The sequence below is a fragment of the Hyla sarda genome, chromosome 7 (assembly GCF_029499605.1).
Source record: "Hyla sarda isolate aHylSar1 chromosome 7, aHylSar1.hap1, whole genome shotgun sequence".
Taxonomy (NCBI): domain Eukaryota; kingdom Metazoa; phylum Chordata; class Amphibia; order Anura; family Hylidae; genus Hyla; species Hyla sarda.
In genome coordinates, this window is record NC_079195.1 from 212,093,885 (window position 1) to 212,117,294 (window position 23,410).

At 41.3% G+C, this 23,410-nt stretch overlaps 1 long non-coding RNA gene across 2 annotated transcripts in view; it reads right to left on the reverse strand.

Annotated features, from left to right (window-relative positions):
• LOC130282206 (uncharacterized) overlaps positions 1 to 21,817 on the reverse strand; it is a 38,660-nt gene extending 16,843 nt beyond the window's left edge. For both annotated transcript variants that reach the window (XR_008846280.1, XR_008846279.1), the window contains exons 1-2: positions 21,702 to 21,817; positions 12,680 to 12,877 (exon numbers count right to left, since the gene is read on the reverse strand). This is a non-coding gene — a long non-coding RNA (uncharacterized LOC130282206). The remainder of the gene's footprint in view (positions 1 to 12,679; positions 12,878 to 21,701) is intronic.
• Positions 21,818 to 23,410: the final 1,593 nt, after the last annotated feature.

The following is a 23,410-nucleotide window of genomic DNA, read 5'->3' on the forward strand; positions in this document are numbered from 1 at the left end:
CCTTGCCTTTAAAAAATCATAACTCTTTCAATTTTGCACCTAAAAATCCATATGATGGCTTATTTTTTGCACCACCAATTCTACTTTGTAATGACGTCAGTCATTGTGCCCAAAAATCTACGGTGAAACGGGAAAAAAAATCATTGTGAGACAAAATTGAAAAAAAAAACGCCATTTTGTAACTTTTGGGGGCTTCCGTTTCTACGTAGTACATTTTTCGGTAAAAATGACACCTTACCTTTATTCTGTAGGTCCATATGATTAAAATGATACCCTACTTATACAGGTTTGAATTTGTCGCACTTCTGGAAAAAATCATAACTTCATGCAGAAAAATTTATACGTTTAAAATTGTCATCTTCTGACCCCTATAACTTTTTTATTTTTCCGTGTATGGGGCGGTATGAGGGCTCATTTTTTGCGCCGTGATCTGAAGTTTTTAACGGTACCGTTTTTGCATTGATAGGACTTATTGATCGCTTTTTATTCATTTTTTCATGATATAAAAAGTGACCAAAAATGCACTATTTTGGACTTTGGAATTTTTTTGCGCCATTGACCGTGCGGTTTAATTAACGATATATTTTTATAATTCGGACATTTCCGCACGCGGCGATACCATTTATGTTTATTTTTATTTTTATTTACACTGTGTTTTTTCTTTTATGGGAAAAGGGGGGTGATTCAAACTTTTAATAGGGAAGGGGTTAAATGATGTTTATTCACTTTTTTTTTGCACTTTTTTTTTGCAGTGTTATAGGTCCCATAGGGACCTATAACACTGCACACACTGATCTTTTACATTGATCACTGGTTTCTCATAAGAAACCAGTGATCGATGATTCTGCCGCATGACTGCTCATGCCTGGATCTCAGGCACTGAGCTGTCATTCGGCGATCGGACAGCGAGGAGGCAGGTAGGGGCCCTCCCGCTGTCCTGTCAGCTGTTCGGGATGCCGCGATTTCACCGCGGCTATCCCGAACAGCCCACTGAGCTAGCCGGCATGCTTTCGGTTTCACTTTAGACGCGGCGTTCAACTTTGAACGCCGCGTCTAAAGGGTTAATAGCGCACGGCACAGCGATCAATGCCGCGCGCTATTAGCCACGGGTCCCGGCCGTTGTTAGAGGCCGGGCCCGAACCGCTATGACGCGGGGCCACGCCGTGGCCCCGCGTTATAGATCGGGAGTGGACACATGACGTTCCAGTACGTCATGTGTCCTTAAGGGGTTAAAGGGGTATTCCAGTCAAAACCTTTTTTTTATATATATCAACTGGCTCCGGAAAGTTAAACAGATTTGTAAATTACTTCTATTAAAAAATCTTAATCCTTCTAATAGTTATTAGCTTCTGAAGTTTTCTGTCTAACTGCTCAATGATGATGTCACGTCCCGGGAGCTGTGCATGATGGGAGAATATCCCCATAGGAACTGCGCAGCTCCCGGGATGTCATCAGAGAGCAGTTAGACAGAAAACAAAAAAACTAACTTCAGAAACTAATAACTATTGGAAGGATTAATATTTTTTTTAGAGAAGTAATTTACAAATCTGTTTAACTTTCCGGAGCCAGTTGATATATAAAAAAAAAAAGTTTTGGCCTGGAATACCCCTTTAACTCTTTCCTTGCTGGGCTAAGCTGTACTCATGGCTGTCAGCTGCGGGCACTGCTCAGCTCGGCTCAAATCCGGATTTGCAGTTAGTAAGAAGGTGGAAGACTCTTTCAAGAGCATTGTTATAGAGATGTGGCCTCTACTCTTGAGTTATGGTTTATTTCCTAAATACATTGTAACTCTTGGTTACCATGAACTAAGATGTTTTTACAATTATTCTTTCTACTGCAAAAGCAACTTCCTCCTACAAATTATTTATAGTGTTTTTGTAATTTGTGGGTTTTGTGTTGCCGGTGTAATGATGTATGAATGTCATACACTCTATACCACGATGCTATGGCATGTCCATTCTGAATATTTCATTAAGACCCAGGTGGTTGGAGAAAATGCATTCATCTTATCCTAAACTCCAGTGATCCCGCTGCTTTTTCTGACTCCAAAAAGTGAGTGAAAAAAATAACAGAAAATATACCAAAGTCATTAAAATTTCCAGTTGTGTTTTTTTTTACTTAAATATTTATCGACTTCAAGCTAAAGCTACTGACAAATATTTTCCAACGCTAGAAAATAAAAAATAAGACGCTCATCACATTTTGCCTTTGATGTGTTTGCATGTTAATACTACAGAAATGTCCAACATACTCTGTTTGTGTAGCTGCTCGAAATGGGAGATTACATTCCTTTTGAAACTTTACTTTCTGAAACCATCAGCACTTTTGTGCCAGATACTGGAGGACTGCCGAAACAATAGAAGAACATTTCCCTCTATTAAGAAGGAATGACCTGGAAATATAAATCCTCAAATCGTCCTCTTTTGTGGAGTCTTGCTTATTCAGGCATTTCTGAGTTATCTTGGGTAAAAGACGATGGGTGAAAACCCTTAGTCTCCCGTACCTAGGGCACCTGTGACCACCATTGGCATGAGGAGCCTTCAATACCCAACCACCCTGGCCAAACTGGTTGCCCTGATCCCCTACACCCATTGTTTTCTTGGTACACCTTGGCAGTCACCAATATAGAAAGATGAGTTTTCATGCATATGCAAGAGATTTTCACCTTTAGTCTAAAGAGATACTAGCTTGGCTGTCTCCATAACTCCAATAGACGTCAATGTAGAGGCCAATGTGAAGCCACTTCTCCTAAATGTGGGTTCTATAGGGGGTCACATCTAAGAGGCTTTCACCAATCTTAACCAAGCCCTGTGTGTACGTTTAAAGGGGTACTCCGGTGGAAAACTTTTTTTTTTTTTTTTTTTAAATCCACTGGTGCCAGAAACTTAAACAGATTTGTAAATTACTTCTTCTATTAAAACATCTTAATCCTACCAGTACTTATTAGCTGCTGAATACTACATAGGAAATTCTTTCCTTTTTGGAACACAGAGCTCTCTGCTGACATCATGACCACAGTGCTCTCTACTGACATCTCTGTCCATTTTAGGAACTGTCCAAAGCAGCATATGTTTCCTATGGGGATTTTAAGTTTAAATTTAAGTGTTTACTAATTCTGGCAGCTAGGATGACCAGATAAGAGAGAATATCTGGAACATCACATGAAAGAGGTACACCAAAATTTAAATGGGCACTGTCAGATCTAAAAACTTTTTATTTGTTGTACATCTTGGTGAAACAAAAGTTTATCTAAAATATTGCTTAACATTTTGTTTTTAATTTTATTAAAGAAAACAGCCTTTGAAAATCCCACCACTAGGGGTCCCCATATTTCCTAGGACACTGAGTCCCACAGCAGCATGAGGGTGTCCAAGGGTCATGGACACAAGATGGCTGATTGACAAGGCTGCAGGAGGAACACAGCCTGCAGCAACACTGCTGTGACACAGAGTTTAACCAAACATGTGCCTCCAGCTCTCCAGCTGTTGCAAAACTACAACTCCAAGCATGCCTGGACAGTCAAAGGATGTCTGGGCATGCTGAGAGTTGTCGTTTTGCAAAAGTTGTAGGCACACAGCTAAAGGCAACACTGCTGTAAAAAAAGAGTGATAAAAACATTGTAGCGCCAACTATTCCAAAACTACAAGTCCCAGCATTACAGGACTGGCAAAGACTGAGACACATGAATGACATAGGAACATATATAAAATGTGTGCATAAAAATCCACTGTACTTTTGGCACTAAACCTTTGCAGTAATTTAGGAAGATGTAAGTTATACACTCACCATATTGTCTTTAGTGGTAGAGTACAGGCAGTCTCCAATAAAAAGTGTGTGTGTGTACGTACATACAGCATAAATCCAGAGACGAAAGGGTTACAGAGCAGGGCTGCCAGGCTCCTAGAGTAGTGAGTCAGCAGAGTGAGGGAGGGGGACGAGTCATCACAGTGCAGGCAAGAGAGGGAATGCCTCCTCCTTTTGAGAAGATGAAAAAGTAATTGAGCAGCTGTAATATGCTATTTTTTAGTGAAATATGGGTGAGAGATACATAAAATTACCTGTAGATGAACCGGATGAGGTACTGAGTAACATATAACAGTTATTTAGGTTTTTTTGTGTGGGATCTGACAGGTGTGCTTTAAACTGGTCATCTGACAATAACCTTTCTTTTTTTTTTTTTTTTTTTATAACTTTTATGAATAGTGAATTATACAGGTCATACAAGAAAATTAGAATTGGGTATAACCTCTTTAGTCTCACAGAGAGTTGAAGAAAACTAAGAGCCTTGTTTTCGATTGGAGCATCATTGCTCTTTGCATATTAATGATTATGTGCTCATTATTTTTGGTAAGTCGTTGTAAGTTAATTGTAGTCTGTGTGAAAGCTTGGTAGTAAGTGTTCAGTTTCTGTGCAGTGCCACCGCAGGAGAAATTCAGCATTACACAGCAGCTATTTAAAGGGGTACTCCCCTGGAAAACATTTTTTTTTTTTTTTTTTATCAACTGGTGCCAGAAAATTAAACAGATTTGTAAACTACTTCTATTTAAAAATCTTAATCCTTCCAGTACTTATCAGCTGCCAAATGCTCCATAGGAAGTTCTTTTCTTTTAGAATTTCCTTTCTGTCTGACAACAGTGCTCTCTGCTGACACCTGTCCATTTTAGGAACTGTCTGAAGCAGGATAGGTTTGCTAATGGGATTTGCTCCTACTCTGGACACTTCCTAAAATGGACAGAGATGTCAGCAGAGAGCGTTGTGGTCAGACAGAAAGGAAATTCAAAAAGAAAAGAACTTCCTGTGGTGCATACAGCAGATAAGTACTGGAAGGATACAGATTTGTAAATAGAAGTAAGTTACAAATCTGTTTCATTTTCTGGCACCAGTTTATTGTTTTATTTTTTCCAGTGGAGTACCCCTTTAAGTATAGAGCATGTGAATGTGGCGTTTAGGGTAGAAACACCACGTTTTTGTTTAATCGTATTCATCAGCATCTCGACAAAAACAAGATGCTGATGTATACTGTTAACGGGGGCAGCAGATCCCATTTAATTCTATGGGAGAAAGGAGTGACCTAGTCACTCCTTTAGTGATGTGTGCGCTATTTCAAAAGCTCAACAGCCCCTGTATTGAGTGCGCTTTAATTAGCGCATAAGTTCCAAATGGAGTCACCCCTAGTGAATACCAGCAGAAGTGAATGGGGTACGCTGCTCCCATTAACAGTACACGTCGGCATCACATGAGTCGGATGCAAGGTGCCCAATCTATGGAAAGGCACAGCATTGCAACTTAAAGGGGTATTCCAGGAATTTTTTTTTATTTGACTATGCTACGGGGGCTGTAAAGTTAGTGTAGTTCATAATATAGTGTGGGTACCTGTGTGTGATGGTTTTCTCACAATTCTTCTGTGATTTTCACTCCAATATTTATTTTTAACAGCATACAAAATGACTGTTGTCTCAGATTTTTCCCAGGTTGCAATGCGGTCGAGACCTGACTCACTAGTCATCTGATGACAAGGAGCCTGTCTGCTTCAATGGGTGGAGGGATCTCTTGGTGGGAGAGAGATCAATCTGCAACTAATGCAACAGCTGTAGGCACCCTGATTGAAAACCACAGGTCTTTTGACTGAATGCAGCTAATTTATGTTTCAATGGATGGGGTGGCTAATGTGTGGGAGGGAGGAAAAGGGAATTGTGGGATTTGTAGTCAAAAAAAGAAAAGTCAAACAGGAAATACCAGTTCACAAAAAGCTAGCCGCAGTGTTATGGCAATCACAACATAGCCATTTAGCCCCAAGACAAGCGCAGATCCTTCCTAATCATGTCCATTACTGTCTGCTAGCTACGTACTAAAATCACCTTTTGGTGGAGAACCCCTTTAATGTAGAGGGAGAGGGACTCCAGTCATTAGGCGTCTCTACTACTCTATGTAGTGTTGTCAGTTTGTTTATCACTAATTTTGATCACCAGACACCAAATTAATGGAATTGTACTGAGACAAATGCTGGGTAACATTGTGTATCCAGCAAGGACAGGCTTTACAGCTGAGGCAGGTCCTAAACCAGACACATTGTATATTACAGAATAATATAAACACTACCTTAGCTTTATGCCCCTTGGCCTTTTAGCAGCAGAACGGGTACAATTATAGAGTTATATTGCCTGCAGATAAAGGTTTGTTAGGTCTTGTCTTCCTGTAGTAAACTTTACTTTTGCCTTTTTAATTTTTTTTAATTTTTTTTCCTTTTTTATGATTTTCCAGCTTTTGAGGCCAGTTTTCTCTAGACTTTTATATTTTATCATACTTTTTAGTAATGTGTTTATGCATTTTGATCCAGGAAATGGTTTTTAGAAAATGAAACACTCTGACCACTTTATGGCCCAGACATAAAAGTGCTTCATTATCATAATAAAAATAGCTTTTATTAGGAATATACAGGGCTTAAAAATATTATTGGTTGTTTCTCACTTATGTCTGAAAAAAAAGCTATTTTATCATTTCTAACTCCCTGATGTTTGGGCCTTTACAGGTAATTTACAGGACTTTGCGCTTCGGCAGAACACTTTTTTAATTTATTTATCATTGTATTATTTTAAGGCCTAATTTCACTCCTAATCGCCTTTGCACGTGAAAGAAAATTAGGGGGAAACTACTCAGAAACAAAGGATGCACAGACTTCTTGGTTTATTTTTGAGAATTTTTCAATGGATATATTTATATTCTAAGCAGAATACAGGTCATTAAAGGGTGCCGGTGAACTTGACTTTGATCCAGGGTCCCAGTAGCTAGAAGCCGAAGAAGCTGCAACACTCCATAGATTCTAGTGAATATAAGGGATTTATTCACCCATGGCAATGTAACTGTACAGCCCTGTCTCTGTGACAAGGCTGAAACATTGCCTTGATATGGGTGAGTAAATCCCTTATATTTACCGAAAAAATTTGATGTGTGGCCCCTATATGGCCAAGATATATATATATATATATATATATATATATATATATATATATATATATATATATTATAATTTTGTTTTATTTTATTTATTTAGTGATTAGTCATTTTATGAGAGTAGTGTGTTGGACCTCCTTTAGCCTGTAGAACTGCAGCAGTTAATCTTGTCATGGGTTCTACTTGGTGTTGACCTTGGTCTACAGTAGGGTTGCAAATTTTTCTACTTTTTTCTCTCATTGAATCCTAATACTAGGCTAAAGTTGCCCACCCATAAAGGCAACTCATATGGAAAGTTTGGTTCCGATTGGGCAAGATCTTCTGTCACCACTATAAGACATTGAAGCTAAGGATTATATTGAAATGATTTCCTGGGATAATCCAGATGTCATCATCACAGTCCCTCCTGGGTTGCAATGTGTTAAAAATAGACTTTCCCTTCCTGATAACACAGTGCCAGGGTAGTCTCTTAGTAAATATCCATGCCATGGAGTACGGAGGACTGTGAAACTTGTGACTGAGCTGTCTGTGAGAGTATAGAGTGGTCAAGAGGCACATCATCACCAAATACTATTTACTCCCTGACCTAGTCACTCCTTTAGTGATGTGTCCCCAACATATCCTCAATATATCCCCACACCTCTTGTTTGAATAGTTATTGTGTAATTTTATGTCTGATACTTGTCTTTGTTTGTACCCCATAATTGTAAGCACTGCGGAATCTGTAGGCGCTATATAAATAAATAAATAAAATAAATAAATGTGTGCGCTATTTCAAAAGCGCAACAGCCCCTGTATTGAGTGCGCTTTAATTAGCGCATAAGTCCCAAATGGAGTCACCCCTAGTGAATACCAGCAGAAGTGAATGGGGTGCGCTGCTCCCATTAACAGTACACGTCGGCATCACATGGGTCGGATGCAAGGTGCCCAATCTATGGAAAGGCACAGCATTGCAACTTAAAGGGGTATTCCAGGATTTTTTTTTATTTGACTATGCTAAAGGGGCTGTTAAAGTTAGTGTAGTTCATAATATAGTGTCTGTACCTGTGTATGACAGTTTTCTCAGATTTTTCCCAGGTTGCAATGCGGCCGAGACCTGACTCACTAGTCATCTGATGACAGGGAGCCTGTCTGCTTCACTGGGTGGAGCGATCGCTTGGTGAGAGATCAATCTGCAACGAATGCAACAGCTGTAGGCACCCTGATTGAAAACCACAGGTCTTTTGAATGGATGCAGCTAATTTATGTTTCAATGGATGGGGTGTCTGATGTGTGGGAGGGAGGAAAATGGAATTGTGGGATTTGTAATCAAAAAAAAGAAAAGTCAAACAGGAAATACCAGTTCACTAAAAGCTAGCCACAGTGTTATGGTTCTGTCACCACTATAATACATTGAAGCTAAGAATTATATTGAACTGATTTCCTGGGATAATCCAGATGTCACCATCACAGTCCCTACTGGGTTGCAATGTGTTAAAACTCATAGACTTTCCCTTCCTGATAACACAGTGCCAGGGTAGTCTCTTAGTAAATATCCATGCCATGGAGTAGAGAGGACTGTGAAACTTGTGACTGAGCTGTCTGTGAGAGTATAGAGTGGTCAAGAGGCACATCATCACCAAATACTATTTACTCCCTTATCCAGACAGGCCTTGCCCAAATTTGACAATAAGGGTCAATTTGTTGCCAACTTTCCTGCTGAAGACCACTCAGACAAGCTCTACCAAACAATTACCAAAATAGCTAAAAATTCTTCTTTATTACAAAAATTCCCTAAGATCCTATTACAATTATGACCTATAAACCATAGAAATATGCAAGAATCGGTAAACATATAGGGGGAGATTTATCAAAACCTGTCCAGAGGAAAAGTTGTCCATAGCAACCAATCAGCTCGCTACTTTCATTTTGCAGAGGCTTTGTTAAAAAGGAAAGAAGCGATCTGATCGGTTGCTATGGGCAACTGGGCAACTTTTTTTCTGGACAGATTTTGATAAATCTCCCCCATAGAGACAGGATCTCCTATATAGAGAACCTTCAGAGGACAATCCCCAAACTTCTCCCGACGCGTTTCCCCGTATAGCCAATAGAATTATGGTTCATCAGGGTTTTTTTTTTTAACAGTGATACAGTGACAATAGTGGACATATAGTCATATAAGAGATTATTCCATTCTATAGGCCTTTAGATAATACATCAAGCAGCAAGACAAGAGCAAATATAGCACATACCAGACAAGACATAACTCTACATCAAACAATGATAGCAATGCTATTTAAAAAAGCAAGATTCCATCAGTAGATTATAGTCAGACGGATCCTTGAAGATTGATGAACATATTTAGAATGTGATCCTTATTCCTATACGAATATTGGGAATAAGGATCACATTCTGAAGATGTTCATCAGTCTTCAAGGATCTGCCTGACTATAATCTACTGATTGTACTGATCTACTTTGCATTTTTAAAAAGCATTATTATCATTATTTGATGTAGAGTTATGTCTCGTCTGGTATGTGCTATATTTGCTCTTGTCTTGCTGCTTAATGTATTATCTAAAGGCCTATAGAATGGAATAATCTCTTATATGACTATATGTCCACTATTGTCACTGTATCACTGTTAAAACCCTGATGAACTGTAATTCTATTGGATATACGGAGAAATACGTTGGAAGAAGTTTGGGGATTGAGCCTTGAAGGTTCTTTATATAGGAGATACTGACTCTATATGTTTTCTGATTCTTGTATATTGTTTATAGGTCATAAGTGTAATAGGATTTTAGGGAATTTTTGTAATAAAGATGAATTGTTAGCTATTTGGTAGTTGTTTGGTTTTGAACTAGCTAAATTTGATGTGTTATTCAAGCTTAATCAGTGCACAAGCTCTACATATGGTTAGTTGGGTAAGGCTTAAAGGGGTACTCTGCCCCTAGACACCTTTGGATAGGGGATAAGGTGTCTGATCGCGGGGGTCCCGCTACTGGGACACCCGCAATCTCTGCTGTGGCACCGCAGTAATCAGATGCACGGAGCCAACTTCACTCCGTGCCTGATGACTAGCGATGCGGCGCTGACCTCATGGCCACACCCCCTCCCATAGACTTGCATTGAGGGGGCGTGATAGTGACGTCCGGTAGGGACGTGGCTGTGACGTCACGAGCCTCCGGTGCAGCTTCCAGCGTATTAAAGGAACGCCGGGTGCTGCAGGGAGATCGCGGGGATCCCAGCGGTGGGCCCCCCACGATCAGACATCTTATCCCCTATCCTTTGGAAAAGGGGTAAGATGTCTAGGGGGGAGTACCCCTTAAAGAGGAGCTTGAAATGCAGCCACCTCCATGTGGTGGGCTCTGGGTCACTACATTGTCACTGCCGGGTATTAGGATTTGATTAGAGATAAAAATGGAAAAATGAGATTCTAAATAAATATTGACCCATGTGGACAGGATCTCTTCTTGCAGTTGCTGTATGTAAGATGGAGGCGCTGACAGGTTCTGAACAAACCTTTCTGCCTCATCCCAAAGATGCTCTATAGGACTTATATCTTGGGACTGTGAAAAAACTCTTCTGTTTCTGGAACCAATGCATGGCTACACAACCCTTGATGCTGCATATTCCTGCTGAAAGGGTCATCCTCTAATCATAGGAAAACAGCTGGCATGAAGGGATGAACTTGGTGGGCCACAATGCTTAAATAAATCCTACTGTCCAGATGTCCATCCATTGGTATCGGAAGACTCAGGATGCACGGAAAACATTTCCTGCACCATAATACCTCTCCCACCAATCTGAACTGCTGAGATCTAACAAGAAGGGCTTACCCGTTCATACTTCTAGTGCCAAATTCTGACCATGACATTATGACATTAGTATGGGGCAACAAAAATCGGGATTACTTTGACTGGGTGATGTTTACACTGCTCAGTGGTACAATTTTTGCTCTTTTGTTCCCTGGAATCTCATCTCTCTGTTACCCTTAGACACAATAGCCCCGGAGCTGGTCATCTGCTGTTATAGCCCATCCAGACACATTAGTCAGACATTGGCCTTGTATTTGGCTGCAACTGTTTTTTGATTGTGCACCATGAATTCATCAGAACCATTCCTGAAATTCTCCTCCATCCCTTCAATCAATCATTTGTTACCGTCCACAAGGTCCCGTTATGTTTAACTTTTTTTCCATGTTCACACCCTTCTTATTCTTCAAGGCATGGTACAAGTAAAACCCAAGCCTCGGCTAGTGAAGCACCAATGACCAGGCCTGGCTCCAAACCTCTCAGATCACTGGATTTTCCCATCTGATTCACAATGGTGCTGCCGCAGAGGTCCGATCATCCAAGATGGCGGACGGAGGTCCTCTCACCTGCCTCCGTCCGTCTGCCAGTGTCTCCTTCTCTGTTCTGACATCGAACAGACCAGAGAAGAAGATCCCCTTTAATATAGATCCGTGCTATGCCTATGCATAGCACTGAACAGTATGAGCAATCTGATTATTGCTATAAATAGTCCCCTATGGGGACAAAAAGTGTAAAAAAAAAAGTTTAAAAAAAGTTTAACATTTTTTTTCAAATCCCTTCCCCCAATAAACATGTTAATTGCCCCCTGCTTCCATTTTATTTCTAAAAATAAATAAAATTAAATAATTAATAAACATATCTGGTATTGCCACGTGCATAACTGTCCGAACTATAAAATATAATGTATATGATCCTATACGGTGAACCGCATGAACGTAAAAAAAAAGTCCAAAATTGCTGTGTTTTAGTCGCATCATATTCCCAAAAAAAATTTATCGAATTGTCACATATACCAAAAAAACTACAGATCAGGACGCAAAAAATTAGCCCTCATACAGCCCCATATACGTAAATTAGAAAGTCCCCGCCGCTGAGGTCACTGACTACCCCCTCAATACGGCCACCATGCCCCCTCCCATAGATCTGTATTGAGAGGGCGGGTCATGACGTCACAATGCTCCGGCCCCTGTATCGCCCGTCATTACGCACAGAGCGAGTGTGCAGTGATGATAGCAGGGTGCTACTGCCGAGATCGTGAGGGTCCCCAGCGGCGGGACCCCCGCGATCAGACATTTTATAAGATGTTTAGGAGCAGAGTACTCTTTTAAGGCCAAAATGGGCTTGGTCCTTAAGGGGTTAAGGGGTTAATCCCCTATCCAAAGGATAGGGGATAAGATGCCTGATCGCGGTGGTCCCGCTGCTGGGAACCCCCTTGATCTTGCATGCAGCACCCCGTTAGAATCAGTCCCTGGAGCTTGTTCGCTCCGGGTCTGATTACTGGTGATCACGGGGATGGAGCGTTGTGATGTCATGGCTCCGCCCCTGTGTGACGTCATGCTCCGCCCCCTCAATGTAAGCCCCTCCCATATGCTTACATTGAGGGGGCAGAGCGTGACATCACACGGGGGCGGAGCTGTGACATCACAACGCTCCGTCCCCGTGATCGCCAGTAATCAGACCCGGACCGAACATGCTCCGGTGACTGATTGTAATGGGATGCTGCATGCAAGATCACGGGGGTCCCCAGCTGCGGTACCCCCGCGATCAGGCATCTTATCCCCTATCCTTTGGATAGGGGATAAGATGTCTTAGCGCTGGAGTATCCCTTTAAGGGGAGAAAAAAAGAGAGATTTAAAAATCTGAAAGCAGAATGTACATCACTCGGCCATCATCGTCTCTCCCTTATAAACTAAGGGAGTGTTTGCTGTCTACCTGTAGATGACATCTGCTCCTCACTGAGAGAATCAGGATCCAGTTCCGGAGATCGCGGATGGTCCCAGTGGTCAGACCCCCTGTGATCAGCTACTTATTCCTTATCCTGTGGGTAGGGGATAAGTTATTTTGGCTGGAATCCTCCTTTAAGGGTCCAATATCACTTGAAGTTGCATCCCTTGTCCTAAGGGAACAGACCTGGAAGTAGTATGGGAGAAGATGAACTCAAAATTATCCATGAACATATACAAATACATGGTGTTTTTAAATGCAAAGAAAGAGCAAACAATAAATAAATAAAAAACTAAAATTAAATTAAAATATCAGTGTGTGAAGGAAGCCTTATTCCATAATAAAACTGAATGGTAAAATGTTTTGCTGTCCCCTAGAGTTCACCCACACAAAGACTTTAGGGTTAAGCTTTAATGTACACAACACATCCTAACTCCTAACCGCTGTATGGATTGTGAACCGCACACAGCCTGATCCCACTGTCTGGATAGCCAAACTTATCTATAAGATAATATACATGTTCCTCTGGCCTGAGATAATTGTGCGATTCAGGTCTGGATTATTTTGTGTTGTAGGATCGAGAGTGATATCACAATAAGTCACACAAGATGTTTTCAGTGGAAATATTATTGTCATTCCTGGAATGCTTTTCTTTATTATGTTTTTTTTGTTTCAAATACATGACACCATATAACTACAATCATACAAGCATTGGTTGGGAAATCCTGCACAAAGATTGTCCATATTAACCCAGCAGTGGGGTCCTACCTATGGAGATGAGGGGTCTGACATGACTTTATCCACTGATTCTTACGGTGGATGGTGCAAAGAAAATAGGTGAACACATAATCAATACCTGGGCTGCGAATAAATATTGATGCTGAGTGCCAGATGTTGCCCATATCTATCTATCTATCTATCTAGAAGGTAAAAGAACACTGCAGCACTCCAAGATGTGGTAAAAAAAAACTTGTAAAAAAGTGTTTATTCCATCAAAAATGCAGAAAGCAACGTTTCAGCTGCTAACATGGCTTGAGAAAAGCTGCATGTTAGCAGCTGAAACGTTGCCTTCTGCATTTTTGATGGAATAAACACTTTTCTACACATTTTCTTGCCACATCTTGGAGTGCTGCAGTGTTCTTTTATCTTCTTGAAGTCTGGAGTTCTGTGACCAGGGTCTCCCACTGAATTGCACCAACCCTCATCTACTCTGATGGTGTGCTGCTCTTTCTTCATCTATCTATCTATCTATCTATCTATCTATCATCAATCTATCTATCTATCTATCTCATATTATCTATCTCATATCTATCTATCTATCCATCTCATAGTATCTATCTCATATCAATCAATCAATCAATCATCTATCTATGTCATATTTTTTTATCTATCTGCTTATCTCATATTAACTACATCTATCTATCCATCCATCTCTCTCTCTCTCTCATGTCTATCTATCTGTCAGGTATCTCATCGCTCTCTCTCTCCTATTCTTACATGTACATACTTGTATGGTTATTACTATGTATGTTAGCCAAGAATTCTTGATATGTCTGAATAATTGGCTATTCAGAGGATGACAGATTATCAGGATTTTACTATTTCATAAATCTGCATGTAATAAAATGTCTTAAATACAGTATCACAGATGTTCTCTCTATATAAACAGGTCCTGGAATCTTCACAAGCCCATAAGTTTCTCAAACTTTGGAAAGTTGCATAAACTCATGGAAAGTTGCATAAATATCTAAAGTAACTTCAGACCGTGATGATCAACAGGGAAGGGGACACCAACCGTAGATCTGCAGTGTCCTTCATTTTCACTTGTTCAAGAAAAATATGTAATCATTTATCTGCCTAGGGGCAGATGGCATTAACCCCTTGAATTTGTGACGCCAGGGTGTGGTTAATCCTCAATACCACCCTAAGGTATACCACTGGATCCTGGGCTAGGCATGGGGGCAATAATGACTCCGACGCCAAGTTACGGAACAACGGTAGCTTTACTTAGGTTAGACAAGTGGAAACGTCTATACAGTTCAGCCAGGGACCACGGACCACGGAGACCAGTGACTCAGAGACCTTAAGGGCTTGATGTCTTGTAGTAGATGGGGTCAGGCCACGTTGACTTGACAAATGATGACTGTGACTGACTTGACTGATGACTGACAATACTGAGACTTTGGCTCACTTGTAGCTGCTTGTGGCTGCAGACTGGACTTGATGCCTCCTATGACTTTGGACACTCACCAAGACTCGACTGCACTGGACCTCAGCGGGAAGCAAGAGAGCAGGGAAAGAGAGCGAGCTAGCTCCTCCCAGGGCTTTTATGGGGCAGACTAGCAGGGAGCCCATTGGCCATCCTTGGGTCATCTGGTCACTGATACCTCCTGGGTAACAATCACATGACAACTCACATGACAACCTTCTTAAAGTTATAACACCGCTTTACATATTTTATAATACAACAAATGGGTGAAACATACGTACATGGGGGGGCACTGCAGGAAGCTGCCTGACAGGGCAGCAAGGGTACGGGGTAACACCTCCCGTACTGGGCCACCACATATTTAAAGCAGATATTTGTGATTTTCTGCCAAGACTGCACCTGGATGCGGGTTATGAGAAGCTCTTTTCTTTAGAGAAAGAAGCAGGAAGGAATCTCATATCTTGAAATTCAGCCAATGTCTTAGTTCTCTGTTGCCTGGGAGAAGTTGAAAATAGTCTGTTTTGATCCAGAGAACTGAGGAAACTGAGAGAATTAATATTGCAACTTGATGACAATGGAGCAGTGATGTGATGTCTGGCAGGTTTTCATATCAAGGAATGTGATATACAGAGGATGGTTATTAATGCTCGCTCCTCACATAGTGCACATCATCGGGAACCAAAGGGGTGCAGTGTTGGCCCAGAGAAGCCGTATGTAGTCACCAGAGAGGAGATGGCGGAGATACCTTCATCAAATCTCCATTATTCCTAATTTTTACTTTGCGGTTTTCAGGCCACAAAACTGCAGGGATTGTGTCTGTGGTCTGGAAAGAGAGTTATGTCCCATCTCATTTATAGCTTTTAAAAATATTATTAGCCTTTCTTTCTTTTGTGTAAGTAAATGTCTGCTATAATAGTAAATAATAATAATAATAATAATGTAATAGTTAAATTAAAGGGGTACTCCGGCCCTGAGACATCTTATCCCCTATCCAAAGGATAGGGGATAAGATGTCTCACTGCGGGGGTCCCGCCGCTGGGGGCCCCCGCAATCTTGTATTTGCCACCCACCTGTTTGCGCTGCACGCCGCGGTGCCAGCTCACAAACAGCCGGGTGGTGACCACAGGGCCGGAGTATCGTGACGTCACAACTCCGCCCCCGTGTGACGTCACCCCCTGCTATGCAAGTCTATGGGAGGGGGCGTGACCCCCCCACCGATTTATTATTCACAGTCAATGGCTTCACTCTCTCTGCAGTCCCACCTGTCCGCTGCTTTGGGGTTCTGAGCCGTCTTCCAAACTACACATCCAGACCCTCACCACCGACTGCCGCCTTTACCTCAAAAACATTTCTCAAATCTGCTCATTTCTCAACTTTGACTTAAAGGGGAACTCCGGCCCTAAGACATCTTATCCCCTATCCAAAGGATAGGGGATAAGATGTCTGATTGCGGGGGTCCCGCCACTGGGGACCCCCGCAATCTAGCATGCAGCGGTGCAGCTTCCAAGTCTGCCGGGTCAAAACTACGGGGCCGGAGTATCGTGATGTCACGACTCCGCCCCCATGTGACGTTACCCCCCCCCCCCCACCCCTGCTATGCAAGTCTATGCGAGGGGGCATGACGGCCCTCCTATAGACTTGCATAGCGGGGGCGGGGGGGGGGTGACGTCGCATGCAGCTCAAACAGGTGGGTGGCACCGCAGCGTGCAGCTCAAACAGGTGGGTGGCAAATACAAATACACTGCGGGGGTACCAGTGGCGGTGGCAAATACAAATACACTGCGGGGGTCCCAGTGGCGGTGGCAAATACAAATACACTGCGGGGGTCCCAGTGGCGGGACCCGTGCAGTGAGACATCTTAAACCTTATTCTTTGGATAGGGGATAAGATGTCTCAGGGCCGGAGTACCCATTTAATAACATAAATAAATAAAAAGTATTATTATTATTATTGATAATAACAATAATATTTTAATTACTTTTAGATATCATTATTATGTTAATTTGATATGTTAATAATAAAATAACAATAGAATTAGAGATGAGCGAAGTTACAGTAAATTCGATTCGTCACGAACCTCGCGGCTCGGTAGCTGCTGACTTTATCCTGCATAAATTAATTCAGCTTTCAGGTGCTCCGGTGGGCTGGAGACTCTCTCCTAGGACTGTATCCACCTTTTCCAGCCCACCGGAGCACCTGAAAGCTGAACTAATTTATGCAGGATAAAGTCAGTAACCGTCGAGCCGCGAGGTTCGTGACGAATCGAATCACTGTAACTTCGCTCATCTCTAAATAGTATAACAACAACAGCATTATTATTATCATTATCATTATTATTATTATTGTTTTTACTCTTGCTCTTATTAGGCTATTTTTATTTGATTATCATATTGAATTATATATTGTATAGTTATGTTTAATTAATCTGAAAGGAAACAAAAAAAAGGAATTATTATTATAAGAATTAGAATTAGTATTTGTTATTACTATTATTATTATTATTATTATTATTATTATTATTATTATTAGTATTATTATTTGTCATTATTTTTAGCTTAGTAATAACATGCAAAATACCTAAACAACTGTATTCAAGTACAATAAAAATATAATAATAACTTTTCATGATGCTTTCTATAATATTTTTACTAAATTGGAGCATGATTATAAAGAGGAGTCATTTACTAAAGTTATTTAGTAACCGTTTTTCTCAGATTTTGTGCACATATTGTGTTACACGCTTCGTGTGCCAGAATTTGTGACCAAAAAAAAAAATCCAACCAACCAACTCTCGTTTTTACTTCGAAAACTTAAAGGGGTTATCCAGGAAAAAAACTTTTTTTCATGTATCAACTGGCTCCAGAAAGTTAAACAGATTTGTAAATTACTTCTATTAAAAAAATCTTAATCCTTTCAGTACTTATGAGCTTCTGAAGTTGAGTTGTTCTTTTCTGTCTAAGTGCTCTCTGATAACACATGTATCGGGAACCGCCTTGTTTAGAAGCAAATCCCCATAGCAAACCTCTTCCACTCTGTGCAGTTCCCGAGACAAGCAGAGATGTCAGCAGAGAGCACTGTTGCCAGACAGAATACAACAACTCAACTTCAGCAGCTGATAATTATTGAAAGAATTAAGATTTTTTAATAGAAGTAATTTACAAATCTGTTTAATTTTCTGGAGACAATTGAGATATATAAAAAAAGTTGTTGTTTTTTCCGGCAATACCCCTTTAAAAGAGGGGCAGGACAGCCTTTGGCGTCCCGGATATGCTGAGAGTTGCAGTTTTGTGACAGCTGGAGGCACACTGGTTGGCAAACACTGCTTCAATGCCTTGAGCCGTGAGCTAATCACCGCCATACTTCAACAATGAACCCTCTTATTTAACTTTTCCCGTGCTTTAGTAGACCAGACCCTTCCGGCAGTCAGTTCATGGCACTATATTGATTGATACAGTGTTTATAAAAAGTAATGGACCCATCAGATCCCATCACAGATTAGGAGGCTTTATTTTTGCCTTAGAGAGAGGGAAGAACAGCAGCTTTTTTGTGGCTGAACTCACCGCCGCACGCTCCATCTCATGAATACTTTATGAACTTACATATTAGGATCTCATTAACTTGACAATTAGGCCAATGATAAGCAGCTGTTCGGCTGCCAAGTGGGATCTGACAGCGTCTTATTGTGCAGACACTCCTGACATCCTTGTATCGCTGTCGTCTGTGTGCCGTCTTGTGTTCGCTCGTACTGCGGTACTGACGGCGACGTGGCAGAAGTATACATAACCCACAAATGGCCTTCGTTTCGCTATTTTACCTCGGTAGAGTTCACAAAAGACCCGGTTCACCTAGGGTTGTTGGCTGCTGCAGAACAAAGCTGCATTTCTATTTACTGTACAATGGCGCATAGAAGGACCACAAGGGCCTCATGTGCACCGCATATTGTCTCAGTGGATAATGTCAATAGTATTTCTATATTTTACAAGGGCCGAACGTAGCAGAATAGAGGATCATGTGGCTGCTATGAGGCCCTTGTCCTGGTTGATCCCATTCCTTCCTCTATTGGTACACAACTGACCCACATGACCTTACATGGCCTACTACAGCATGTCCTTGGGATATTGTAGGGATGCCACTAGAGTTGAGCGAACTTACAGTAATTTCGATTCGTCACGAACTTCTCGGCTCGGCAGTTGATGACTTATCCTGCATAAATTAGTTCAGCTTTCAGGTGCTCCGGTGGGCTGGAAAAGGTGGATACAGTCCTAGGAAAGAGTCTCCTAGGACTGTCTGTATCCACCTTTTCCAGCCCACCGGAGCACCTGAAAGCTGAACTAATTTATGCAGGAAAAGACATCAACTGCCGAGCCGAGAAGTTCGTGACGAATCGAATTTACTGTAAGTTTGCTCATCTCTAGTTGCCACCTTTCTTGCAAAAAAAATTAAAAGTAAAAATACCAGCCCTGTTAATTTGCATAATTAATTATATATGCGTGACATGACAGGATACACATATGCGGGGGAAATTTTGTCCTATTCTGATCCCTATAACTTTTTTATTTCTCCTTATACGGGCCTTTATGAGGGATCATTCTTTGCGCCCTGATCTGTAGTTTTTAACAGTATAAGTTTTTTTGTTTTGATTTGACTTTTTAATCGCTTTTTTTAAATTAAATTCTGGAGTTTGCAGTTAGTTACTAACTACAATTCCCAGCATGCCCTGATACAGCCTGTGGCTCAGCAGCTGCCCCAAATGAAAACTACAACTCCCAGCATGTTAGACTATATAGTGGTATACAGTATAGGTCAGAGTTTTCCAACCAGGGGAGCCTCCAGTAGTTGTAAAACTACAATTCCCAGCATGCTCGGACAGCCAACAGGCATGCTGGGAGTTGTAGTTTTGCAGCAGCTGGAGGCCCTCTGGTTGGGAAACACTGGTATAGGTTATGGTGCAACATTCAAGGAGTTGGAGGATTGGTTGGATAAATAGTGGCCATTGCTTGGCCGGTATTTTTAAAGGGGTACTCCGGTGGAAAACGTTTTTTTTTTGTTTTTTTTATCATCTGGTGCCAGAAAGTTAAACAGATTTGTAAATTACTTCTATGATAAATTCTTAATCCTTCCAGTATTTATTAGTGGATGTATACTACAGAGGAAATTCTTTTCTTTTTGGATTTCTTTTCTGTCTTGACCACAGTGCTCTCTGCCGACACCTCTGTTCATTTTAGGAACTGTTTGAAGCAGGATATGTTTGCTATGGGGATTTTCTTCTGTTCTGGACAGTTCCTGACATGGACAGAGGTGTCAGCAGAGAGCACTGTGGTCGTGACAGAAAATAAATCCAAAAAGAAAAGAAGTTCCTCTGTAGTATACAGCCGCTAATAAGTACTGGAAGGATTAAGATTTTTTAATAGAAGTAATTTACAAATCTGTTTAACTTTCTGGCATCAGTTGATAAAAAAAAAATTCCACCGGAGTACCCCTTTAGTATAAAAATACCGACAGGGTGGCCAAAATACCATCTGTGCTGGTAAAATACCGGCCAGGTGGCAACCTTAGATATGGGACTACAGGGTGACTACATTAGGGCTACACAGTGACTATGATTTTTGGCAATTTTCGAGTTGTGTTCACAGGTAAATTGCCTGTGGTAAAACATAATGGGGGAGATTTATCAAAATCCTGTGCAAAGGAAAAGTTGCCCAGTTGCCCATAGCAACCAATCAGATCGCTTCTTTCATTTTGCAGAGGCCTTTTTAAAAATGAAAGAAGCGATCTGATTGGTTGCTATGGGCAACTGGGCAACTTTTCCTCTGCACAGGTTTTGATAAATCTCCCCAATATAGAAGAAAGTGGGCCCCATAGCTAATATAGACCATAAAATGGACCTATATTGGCATGTGATAAAGGAAACCCCGATAAAAAAAGATCTGGGGAATATTTCCCCTTTCTTTCCATGACCTATTGGTCTATATGTCATCTATTAATTTGCACTGTATATAATGTATCTAGAGAAAAGTATCTCCATATAATAGAAGGGCATATGAACCATAGGGGCAGATGATGCAGCTGCTAAGAGGCCCTTTTCCTGGTTTGTCCTTTGTCCTTTCTCCATTGGTAAGAAACTGTGCAGAACTTTTGGGCGAACTTCATGGTCAGCAAATTAATGGAGGGAAATATTGACCAATGGATCATGGAAAGAAAGGGGTAATATACCCCAGACCTTTCTGTCATAGAGGGCAAAATCAGATGCCTTAATGGGTACTCCATGCCCCCCACAATGCAAGTCTATGGGAGGGGGTGTGACGTTACAACCCCCACAGCCTCACCCGACATTCGGAACAAAATATTCCGAAATTTGGGGCAGTGGGAGAACCATTAGGAGAACCATTTTGATATTTTCTACGAAGCCCCCTTTTTTCTATGTATGTTTTATTCTAGACATTTGTGGTGTCGGACGGGGGTAATGTGTGTATTAACCTGTTCGTGATGCCAGGGCGTGGTTGACCTGTACACCACCCGAGGTAGACCAGCTTCACCTGTGCCAGGCACGAGGAAAATAATCACTCCGACGCAAGGTTACGGTTAACTGGCTTGCTTTACTGAGGTAGACAAGGAGTTAAAGTCCATACAGCTCAGATTAGCAGTAAAGAGATGTAGGGTGAACTTAGGGAAGCTTATCAGCTTGTTGGGACTTCTAGTTGTAAGTATATTGACAGATGCAGCCCACGCTTGTTAACAGACTGACTTGACTGACTACTTGGACTGGACTCCAGCAGAATCCCCAATATGTTTAGTTCCTACCGTCAGGCTTTGACTTTTACCCACGGTTCAGGGGTTAACTTGCAGTAGACGCGTGGTTGCTGGACTAGGCCTCAGGCCTCCTTGAGGAACGCCAGACACACTCCTCAGACTTCTCTTCACTGTACCTCAGCAAAGACTAAGAACTAAACCCTGACCTTACTATATAAGGGGAACAGTTTAGAGAGATCCCATTGGGTGGATAAGTCACCTGTTCCCCTTTCATACTCCCCTTAACAACATAGGTTCCTTAGCAACATAGATTTAAGGTAACAGTGCATATAAAATCCGTTATATTAACTATTATGTAACATGACATTAGTAAGTGCAATATTAAGAGTTCTGAGGAGAGGGGACCCATGACGGACATCGAGCAGCATCTGCCACACAGGATGGGCAGGAGTACGTGACTCTGTACTGGGTCACCACACATTTCACTGCGAATGCAACAAAAAAATTGCCAGAAACCATAGTCACCGTGTAGCCCCAGCCAAAAGGATATGCTGTAGTATGCCATATAAGATCCTGTGGGCCAGTTGTGTCCAGAGTTTCATAACAATAGAGAAAGGAATGGGACTAGTGTTGGGCGCGAGTATTCGCATTTCAAATTTTTATCACAAATTCGCGAATAATGACAATATATTCGCTACATATTCGAAATTACGAATATTTGCTTTTTGTTTGTGTGGTGTCCCGGTACCGTATGGTATAATGTTCCTTGTATGGTGGTCCCCAAAGTCAGAGTTACTTCGTTCCAGTGGGGTCCTCCTGGTGGGATAGCCCCTAGTCACCTCTTCCTTCTTCAATTTTGTGATGTTTGCATGTATATTTAATTGTGTATATAGTGTCGCAGGACCTTAAGTCATGTGACTAATAGTGTTGCTCACGAATATTCGCAATGCAAATTTTATTCGCGAATATTGCACTATATATTGGTAATTATGAATATTCGTTTTTTTTTTCTTCACAGTACACATCACAGTGATCATCCCTCTCTGCTTCCAGCTTGTGTGGTGTAAAGAAGGCTGCAATACTACTGTGTGAGACTGGTGCTTATTTTCGCATTTGCGAATCTTCGCTTATGCTAATTTTCGCATATGCTAATTTTCGCTTATGCTATTTATTTTTTTCATATACTAATTTTCGCATTTGCGAATTTTTCGCTTATGCTAATTTTTACATATACAAATTTTCGCATTTGCGAATTTTCGCTTATGCTAATTTTTGCATATACTAATTTTCGTATATGCTCATTTTTGCATTTACAAAGTTTCGCAGTTGCGAATTTTCGCATTTGAGATTTTTTTCTTATTAAAATTTTTGCATTTGCGATTTTTTGCTTAAGCTATTTTTCGTTAATGCGAAAATAAAACGCTGATATGCTAATTTTTCGAATATATGACGAATACTCGTCCATATATTCGTGAAATATTGTGAATTCGAATATGGCCTATGCCGCTCAACACTAGTGACTAATGTTAATTCTCTTAACCCCTTAAGGACTCAGGACGTACTGCTACGTCATGAGTCCGCTACGATCTATAACGCGGGGCCACGCCGCGCGGCCTCTAACAACAGCCGGGACCCGTGGCTAATAGCGCGCGGCACTGATTGAAGTGGGGCGCGCTATTAACCCTTCAGACGCGGCGATCAAAATTGATTGCCGCGTCTGAAAACGAAAGTAAACCGTTCTCGGCAGCTCAGTCGGGCTG